The 10,000-nt window shown below is 49.1% G+C and overlaps 1 long non-coding RNA gene across 1 annotated transcript in view; it reads left to right on the forward strand.

Moving 5' to 3' along the window:
• Positions 1-2,165: 2,165 nt before the first annotated feature.
• LOC142295241 (uncharacterized) overlaps positions 2,166-10,000 on the forward strand; it is a 19,311-nt gene continuing 11,476 nt past the window's right edge. Inside the window, exons 1-2 of the long non-coding RNA XR_012751396.1 lie at positions 2,166-2,660; positions 8,288-8,363. This is a non-coding gene — a long non-coding RNA (uncharacterized LOC142295241). The remainder of the gene's footprint in view (positions 2,661-8,287; positions 8,364-10,000) is intronic.

Raw genomic sequence — 10,000 nt, forward strand, 5'->3', positions numbered from 1 at the left:
GCAAACGGACTCCGTCACTAATGTATTAGGCTGCTTTCACACTACGTCTTTTTAAGGCTGCTTTCACACTACGTCTTTTTAACATGCGTCCTGAACGTTTTTTTGCTGCAAAAGCAGATCCTGCTTTTACAGCAAAAAACGCATGCAAACGCATGTGTTACTTTGCAGGATCCTGTCACTGGATGTTTAGGGGCGGGCATTGGAGTCATGTGATCGGGAGTGATGGGAACTAAACGTGATAGACTGGGAGCCGGCTTCTTACAACTGCGGGGGTTCGTAACCAAGGTAAACATCGGGTATACTTGCTTGGATACCCGATATTTACTTTGGTTACGAGCGTCTGCAGCTGCTAGGAGCCGGGCTCCCTGCACACGTAACCAACATAAACATCGGGTAACTAAGATAAGTGGTTACCCGATATTTACCTTGGTTACGAGTGTCCGCAGCTCTCAGGTGGAGGAGAGGGAGGGGGAGAGACAGAGAGGTAGGAGAGAGAGGGACTGATCACGAGAGACTGGTTCTGGGCATGCTCAGTAGAGCAAGCAGGATCCTGTCTATCAGCATGCCAGCGTTCACATGCGTTTGCGTGCTGTTTAGTCAGGATCCAGCGATTTGCAGTATTTGGACGCAGCTCAAAAACGCTACATGTAGCGTTTTTGAAAGATGTTAAAAAACTGCAAGTCGCTGGATCCTCACTATAACGCACGCAAACGCAGGTGAACGCATGTTAACGCGAGTCCATTGCAAATGCATTGAAATGAAAACGCATTTGCACTGGATCCGTTTTTGCGTTAAAAAAACGTTCAGGACGCATGTTAGGCTGCTTTCACACTACGTCTTTTTAACATGCGTCCTGAACGTTTTTTTAACGCAAAAACGGATCCAGTGCAAATGCGTTTTCATTTCAATGCATTTGCAATGGACTCGCGTTAACATGCGTTCACCTGCGTTTGCGTGCGTTATAGTGAGGATCCAGCGACTTGCAGTTTTTTAACATCTTTCAAAAACGCTACATGTAGCGTTTTTGAGCTGCGTCCAAATACTGCAAATCGCTGGATCCTGACTAAACAGCACGCAAACGCATGTGAACGCTGGCATGCTGATAGACAGGATCCTGCTTGCTCTACTGAGCATGCCCAGAACCAGTCTCGCGTGATCAGTCCCTCTCTCTCCTACCTCTCTGTCTCTCCCCCTCCCTCTCCTCCACCTGAGAGCTGCGGACACTCGTAACCAAGGTAAATATCGGGTAACCACTTATCTTAGTTACCCGATGTTTACGTTGGTTACGTGTGCAGGGAACCCGGCTCCTAGCAGCTGCAGACGCTCGTAACCAAAGTAAATATCGGGTATCCAAGCAAGTATACCCGATGTTTACCTTGGTTACGAACCCCCGCAGTTGTAAGAAGCCGGCTCCCAGTCTATCACGTTTAGTTCCCATCACTCCCGATCACATGACTCCAATGCCCGCCCCTAAACATCCAGTGACAGGATCCTGCAAAGTAACACATGCGTTTGCATGCGTTTTTTGCTGTAAAAGCAGGATCCGCTTTTGCAGCAAAAAAACGTTCAGGACGCATGTTAAAAAGACGTAGTGTGAAAGCAGCCTTACAGTTCATTTATTTACAGTGTAAGCGCGACACCATGTGGACGCATGCGGGTAGTGCATGAGGCATGCTGTCGCTCTTCAACTGTAAATAAATGAACTGTAATACATTAGTGACGGAGTCCGTTTGCGTCGAAACAATGCAGATGTGAAACCTGCCTTTCTCCCTGTTATCAGCCATTACTGGGGGGAGGAGACTATAGAACAGGTGACTTCAATCTATTACTCCCTGTTATCAACCATTACTGGGGGGAAGAGACTGTAGGACAGGTGACTGCAATCTGTTACTCCCTGTTATCAGCCATTACTGGGGGGAAGAGACTGTAGGACAGGTGACTGCAATCTATTACTCCTTTTCCATGTTGGTCCATATGGGAAGACCAGGACTATTAATGACCGGCAGTAGTGTAGCTACCGGGAGGTGGCAGAGGGGGCAGTTGCCCTGTGCTCAGAGGAGGTCCACTAGGCGCTTCCACCTATGTGCGCACCTTGCGTCGTGTCACTGTAGAAAATTCTGCAGTGATTTGGCAGCTCATGTGCTCTTCGAATCGCTGCAGACACTGCATAATGGATGTAGTGTGTCTGCAGAATAGATGGCGATTTCACGCGCTCGGGATGCCGCCTCTCCCATAGACAGAGTGGGAGCAGCATCCAAAGCGCACGAAAGAAGTGACATGCTACATTTTTAAATGCAGAGATTTTGTCAAATTTTTGACACTCAAATCGCTGCGTTCAAAAAAGCATGGTGCGCACGGATTATGCACACTCTTCATAGATTGTGCAGGGGACGCAGGACACATGCATATACACTGCAGTGCTATAGACGCAGCATAAATGCATGCAATACGCACACGTGCGCACATAGCCTGAGTGCTGCAGAGGCAGAGCAGAAACTTGTCCAGATGACGAAAATACATCCTAGTGCTGTAGATAGGACCTGCGATGATGTCATGCCCATGTGACCGAGTGGGAGGAGCCGCTCAGAAAGCCAGAAGATCCTGATTCCTGAAGGAGATGGGAACGCGTGACCGGTAATGAGGGAAAATGGGGTTGCAGGGTGAGTGCATATGAGGGGTACAGATTGTGACAAAATGGGGTGCAGGGTGTTTGAGAGAGGGGCAAGTTTGGGTACAGGCTGTGTGACATATAGGGATGCAGGCAGGGCCGTCTACAGGTTTTTGTGGGCCCCATCCTCACGTACAGGGGCGGACTGGCCCACCAGGAGGTCGGGAGAACCCCCGGTGGGACCCTGCTATTGATGGCCACGCCCCTTAGGCACCGCCCCCCTACCCCTCCGGGCCCCTTATGGATATGTGTGAGAGGACGTGATGAGATCAGCACATTGCTGACGTCATCACAGTGCTGCGGGCGCCACACTGGATTCATCAGGCAGCGGTAAGCGCTCCATGGAGGAGCCGAAGAGACAGGTGTAATTAATGGGGATGTGTGGGGAGGGTCTGAGGACACATAACGGGGAACATTTGTGAAGGAGACACAGTTTTGTGACAGGCAGAGGGGGAGTGCTGTATTCCGAGGGAGGGGGGAGGCAGGTAGGTGTGTGTAGTGATAGGGCAGTGTAATTTGTGTCTGCAGGGGGTGATGAGGGGTGCAATGTATTATGTCTGGGGAGGGGGTAATGGAGGGTGCATTGTATTGTATGTGGGGGAGGGGTAATGGAGGGTGCTCTGTATTGTGTGTGTGTGGGGAGTGATGGGGGGTACATTGTAGGTACATTGTAGTGTGTGTAGGGGTGATGGAGGGGTGCATTGTGTGTGTATGGCGTGATGGGGTGCATTGTGTGTGTGTGTAGGGGGTGATGGGGGGGTGCATTGTATTTGTGTGTGTGTGTGTTTGGAGGGGGTGATGGGGGTGGATTGTATTATGTGCGTGGGGAGATGGTAATGGGGGGTGCATGGTATTGTGTGTGTGTGTGTGTGTGTGTATGTAGTGGGTGATGGGGGGACGTATTGTGTGTGTAGGGGGTGATGCATTGTATTGTGTGTGTGTGTGTGTGTGTATGTGTAGGGGGTGATGCATTGTATTGTGTGTGTGTAGTGGGTAATGGGGGATATATTGTATTGTGTGTGTGTGTGTGTGTGTGTAGTGGGTAATGGGGGATATATTGTATTGTGTGTGTGTGTGTGTGTGTAGTGGGTAATGGGGGATATATTGTATTGTGTGTGTGTGTGTGTGTGTGTGTGTAGTGGGTAATGGGGGATATATTGTATTGTGTGTGTGTAGTGGGTAATGGGGGATATATTGTATTGTGTGTGTGTGTGGGGGGGGGGGGGAGTGGTGGGGGTGCATTGTATTGTGGGTGTGTGTGTGTAGCGGGTGATGGGGGGGATGTACTGTGTGTGGGGGGGTAATGGAGCGTGTATTGTGTGTGTGAGGGTAATGGGGGTGCATTGTAGTGTGTGTGGGGGGGTGATGGGGGGGTGCATTGTGTGTGTGGGGGGGGGTGGTGGGGGGTGCATTGTATTCTGTGTGTTTGGAGGGGGTGATGGGGGGTGCATTGTGTGTGTACGGGCTGATGGACAGTGCATTGTGTGTGTGTGGGGAGTAGTGGGGGTGCATTGTATTGTGGGTGTGTGTGTAGGGGTGATGGGGGGTGCATTGTATTTGTGTGTGTAGGGGGTGATGGGGGGGATGTACTGTGTGTGGGGGGATAATGGAGCGTGTATTGTGTGTGTGTGTGTAGGGGGTGATGCATTGTATTTGTGTGTGTGTGTGTGTGTGTGGGGGGGGTGCATTGTATTGTGTGTGTTTGGAGGGGGTGATGGGGGGTGCATTGTGTGTGTACGGGCTGATGGACGGTGCATTGTGTGTGTGTGTGGGGAGTAGTGGGGGTGCATTGTATTGTGGGTGTGTGTGTAGGGGTGATGGGGGGTGCATTGTATTTGTGTGTGTGTGTAGCGGGTGATGGGGGGATGTACTGTGTGTGGGGGGGTAATGGGGGTGCATTGTAGTGTGTGTGTGTAGGGGGTGATGGGGGGTGCATTGTGTGTGTGTGTATAGGGGGTGATGGGGGGTGCATTGTAGTGTGTGGTGTGTGTGTGAAGGAGGTGATGGGGGTGCATTGTATTGTGTGTGTGTGTATAGGGGGTGATGGGGGGTGCATTGTAGTGTGTGGTGTGTGTGTAGGGAGTGATGGGGGTGCATTGTATTGTGTGTGTGTGTGTAGGGGGTGATGGGGGTGCATTGTAGTGTGTGGTGTGTGTGTGTGCAGGGGGTGATGGGGGGTGCATTGTATTGTGTGTGTGTGTGTAGGGGGTGATGGGGGGTGCATTGTATTGTGTGTGTGTGGGGTGTGTGTGTGTGTGTGTTTGGAGGGGGTGATGGGGGGTGCATTGTATTGTGTGTGTTTGGAGGGGGTGATGGGGGGTGCATGGTATTTGTGTGTGTGTGTGTGTGTTTGTGTGTGTAGGGGGTGATGGGGGGTGCATTGTATTCTGTGTGTTTGGAGGGGGTGATGGGGGGTGCATTTTGTGTGTACGGGCTGATGGACAGTGCATTGTGTGTGTGTGTATGTGGGGAGTAGTGTGGGTGCATTGTATTGTGGGTGTGTGTGTAGGGGTGATGGGGGGTGCATTGTATTTGTGTGTGTAGGGGGTGATGGGGGGGATGTACTGTGTGTGGGGGGATAATGGAGCGTGTATTGTGTGTGTGAGGGTAATAGGGGTGCATTGTAGTGTGTGTGTGTGTGTGTGTGTGTGTGTGTGTGTTTGGAGGGAGTGATGGGGGGTGCATTGTATTGTGTGTGTTTGGAGGGGGTGATGGGGGGTGCATGGTATTTGTGTGTGTGTTTGTGTGTGTAGGGGGTGATGGGGGATGCATTGTATTTGTGTGTGTGTGTAGGGGGTGATGGATTGTATTTGTGTGTGTGTGTGTAGGGGGTGATGGGGGTGCATTGTATTGTGTGTGTTTGGAGGGGGTGATGGGGGGTGCATTGTGTGTGTACGGGCTGATGGACGGTGCATTGTGTGTGTGTGTGTGGGGAGTAATGGGGGTGCATTTGTGTGTGTGGGGAGTAGTGGGGGTGCATTGTATTGTGGGTGTGTGTGTAGGGGTGATGGGGGGTGCATTGTATTTGTGTGTGTGTGTGTGTAGCGGGTGATGGGGGGATGTACTGTGTGTGGGGGGTAATGGGGGTGCATTGTAGTGTGTGTGTAGGAGGTGATGGGGGTGCATTGTGTGTGTGTGTGTGTGTAGGGGGAGATGGGGGGTGCATTGTGTGTGTATAGGGGGTGATGGGGGGTGCATTGTAGTGTGTGGTGTGTGTGTGTGTAGGAGGTGATGGGGGTGCATTGTATTGTGTGTGGTGTGTGTGTGTAGGAGGTGATGGGGGTGCATTGTATTGTGTGTGTGTGTGTGTGTGTGTGTGTGTGTAGGGGGTTATGGGGGGTGCATTGTGTGTGTGTGTGTGTGTATAGGGGGTGATGGGGGGTGCATTGTAGTGTGTGGTGTGTGTGTGTGTGTGTAGGGAGTGATGGGGGTGCATTGTATTGTGTGTGTGTAGGGAGTGATGGGGGTGCATTGTATTGTGTGTGTGTGTGTGTAGGGGGTGATGGGGGGTGCATTGTGTGTGTGTGTATAGGGGGTGATGGGGGTGCATTGTGGTGTGTGTGTGTGTGTGTGTGCAGGGGGTGATGGGGGGTGCATTGTGTGTTGTGTGTGTGTATAGGGGGTGATGGGGGGTGCATTGTATTGTGTGTGTGTGTGTGTGTAGGGGGTGATGGGGGGTGCATTGTATTGTGTGTGTGTGTGTGTGTGTGTGGGGGGGGTGCATTGTATTGTGTGTGTGTGTGTGTGTGGGGGGGTGCATTGTATTGTGTGTGTGTGTGTGTGTGTGTGTGTAGGGGGTGATGGGGGGTGCATTGTGTGTGTGTATAGGGGGTGATGGGGGTGCATTGTAGTGTGTGGTGTGTGTGTGTGTGTGTGTGTGTGCAGGGGGTGATGGGGGGTGCATTGTGTGTGTGTGTATAGGGGGTGATGGGGGGTGCATTGTATTGTGTGTGTGTGTGTGTAGGGGGTGATGGGGGGTGCATTGTATTGTGTGTGTGTGTGGGGGGGTGTGCATTGTATTGTGTGTGTGTGTGTGGGGGGGTGTGCATTGTATTGGGTGTGTTTGGAGGGGGTGATGGGGGGTGCATGGTATTTGTGTGTGTGTGTGTGTGTTTGTGTGTGTGTAGGGGGTGATGGGGGATGCATTGTATTTGTGTGTGTGTGTGTGTGTGTAGGGGGTGATGGAGGGGTGCATTGTGTGTGTGTGTAGGGGGTGATGGGGGAGTGCATTGTGTGTGTGTGTGTGTGTGTGTGGGGTGTGATGGGGGATGCATTGTATTGTGCGTGTGTGTGTGGGGTGTGATGGGGGGTGCATTGTGTGTGTGTAGGGGCTGATGGACGGTGCATTGTGTGTGTGTGTGTGTGTGTGTGTGTGTGGGGAGTAGTGGGGGTGCATTGTATTGTGGGTGCGTGTGTAGGGGGTGATGGGGGGGTGCATTGTATTTGTATGTGTAGCGGGTGATGGGGGGGATGTATTGTGTGTGTGTGTGTGGGGGGGGTAATGGAGCGTGTTTTGCGTGAGGGTAATGGGGGTGCATTGTAGTGTGTGTGTGTGTGTGTGTGTGTGTGTGGGGGGGGGGTGATCAGGATTGTATTGTGTGTGTAGGGGGTGATGGGGGGGTGCATTGTATTGTGTGCGTGGGGAGATGGTAATGGGGAGTGCATGGTATTTGTGTGTGTGTGTATGTAGTGGGTAATGGGGGATGTAGTGTGTGTGTGTGTGTGTGTGTGTGTGTGTGGGGGGGTGATCAGGATTGTATTGTGTGTGTGTGTGTGTAGGGGGTGATGGGGGGGTGCATTGTATTGTGTGCGTGGGGAGATGGTAATGGGGAGTGCATGGTATTTGTGTGTGTGTGTATGTAGTGGGTAATGGGGGATGTAGTGTGTGTGTGTGTGTGTGTGTGTGTGTGTGTGTGTGTGTGTGTGTGTGTAGAGGGGCGCGGAGTCATTAATCGAGCTATAATTACATTTAATTCTCAAAATTTTCGTTTCATTCACCTTTTCCGTTCTAATATTTTACAACCTGAACGACCATGGCTTGCCCCCCCCCCTAGTTTTGATCCTGGGTACGCCCATGCACAGGCCTGAGTGGGCCCTGGCACCCAGCCTTTCAATCGTAAACTTCAGTGATCGTACAAGTTCTGTACGATCACTGAAGTTTTCGCAGTTGCAGGACCTTTAGTGACATCACATGTGTCATGTGACTCACCAAAGGTCCTAGCGGTTCACTGTGGGAGTCCCCAGGACTGCACCGACCGCGCCGGTATTCAGATGTATGCGTGTCTTTCAGGCGCGCAATACATTTGTACAGTGCGGCCGGTGACAGGAGGGAGAGCAGCTCTGCTCAGCCCCGCGACGTACCGTAATCACCAGGGCTGCATAGGAGCGCGCCTCAGTCCTGCACCGACATAATCATCACTGGGGCCGCAGCTGCAGGAATGAAGAGGAGGACGCGCAGGCACAGGTAAGCGCTCCAGAGGAGCCGAAGATGTACTTTTATATGAGGGGCTGCAGGTGGGGGAGGAGCAGTGTTATTTTACAAGTGGCATTAAGAAGCGGTGGGGGACTTTATGGAGCATATTATGGGTCAGTATTAATTTTCACCTCTTTTTTTTGCAGAAGGATACCCAGCGTGGTTCCTTGAATGTTCTACGTGTGGAAAAAGCCTGGATCTACTACCCCTACACGGTGACAGGTATCTCCAACAACACACGGCGTTGGGAACCAATCAGAGCTTGGCTTTCAATTTTAATCCTGGATAGAAAACATGAAACGTGATTTCTGATTGGCTGCTAAGGATCTGATGGCCGCTGTTCTCTCTTATGCCATCCTGATGTTGCTGGTGGCCATTTTATGTGTAAAAAAAATACTAATTTAAAAATTGTGGTTACCCATAGCAACCAACTAACAAGCAATTGCCATGGGCAACACATGAGCCTCACAAGTGTTTCTTTTTTTTTTTTTTCTTTTTTATATATATATATATAAGTCCAGCAATGTAGACCAGCTCACTCCTGTGAACCACCTGGAACCTCAGCTGACCTGGTTAACTTCGTTGTGCCCGGGTCAGGATGTAGGAGTCATCCATACAAATGTGAACAACAACAGAGCAAAGTCCAGCAATAACGTGAGCAATCCAGGATGCTGTTAACCATTTATTTCTTACTTTTTATTCATAGATCCATTAAAATACAGTGGTCCAAGCAGTTCAAAACAGCATTAATGCAGGAAAGTAGTGCAGATAGGACTACGCGTTTCAGCGGTAAAATCCGCCTTCTCTTCTGAATCTCTTCTGGACCGTGAAGAAGGCGGATTTTACCACTGAAACGCGTAGTCCTATCTGCACAACTTTCCTGCATTAATGCTGTCTTGAACTGCTTGGACCACTGTATTTTAATGGATCTATGAATAAAAAGTAAGAAAAAATATTTTAACAGCATCCTGGATTGCTCACGTTATTGCTGGACTTTGCTGTGTGTGTGTGTGTATGTATGTGTATGTATGTATGTATATGTATGTATGTATGTGTGTATATGTATGTATGTGTGTATATGTATGTATGTGTGTATATGTATGTATGTGTGTATATGTATGTATGTGTGTATATGTATGTATGTGTGTATATGTATGTATGTGTATATATGTATGTATGTGTATATATGTATGTATGTGTATATATGTATGTATGTGTATATATGTATGTATGTATGTGTATGTGTATATATGTATGTATGTATGTGTATATGTATATATATATGTATGTATGTGTGTATATATATATATGTATGTATGTGTGTATATATATATATATGTATGTATGTGTGTATATATATATATATGTATGTATGTGTGTATATATATATATATATGTATGTGTGTATATATATATATGTATGTATGTGTGTATATATATATGTGTATGTATGTGTATATATATATATTTATGTATGTGTGTGTATGTATATGTGTATATATATATATATATATATATATATATATATATATATATATATATATATATATATATATATATATATATATATATATATATATATATATATATATATATATATAATTGCCTTATTCTGTCTGTCTGTCATGCTCCAAAATTGTGTCACGGTGACATGTCCTTACGGTGACACAAAGCTGATTTGGCCGCTGGGTTCGCCATGGCCCCGCCCCCCCACACGGATTGGCCTCTCGCCCCGGCTCTCTGCAGGCCCCGCCCCCATCACGCAATGCACGCTCGCTCTGGCCCCGCACCCCACATGCATTCCCCCAACTGACACGGAGCCACAGGTGAGTACACACACACTCACACACACACACACA

This window comes from Anomaloglossus baeobatrachus, chromosome 3 (assembly GCF_048569485.1).
Source record: "Anomaloglossus baeobatrachus isolate aAnoBae1 chromosome 3, aAnoBae1.hap1, whole genome shotgun sequence".
NCBI lineage: Eukaryota > Metazoa > Chordata > Amphibia > Anura > Aromobatidae > Anomaloglossus > Anomaloglossus baeobatrachus.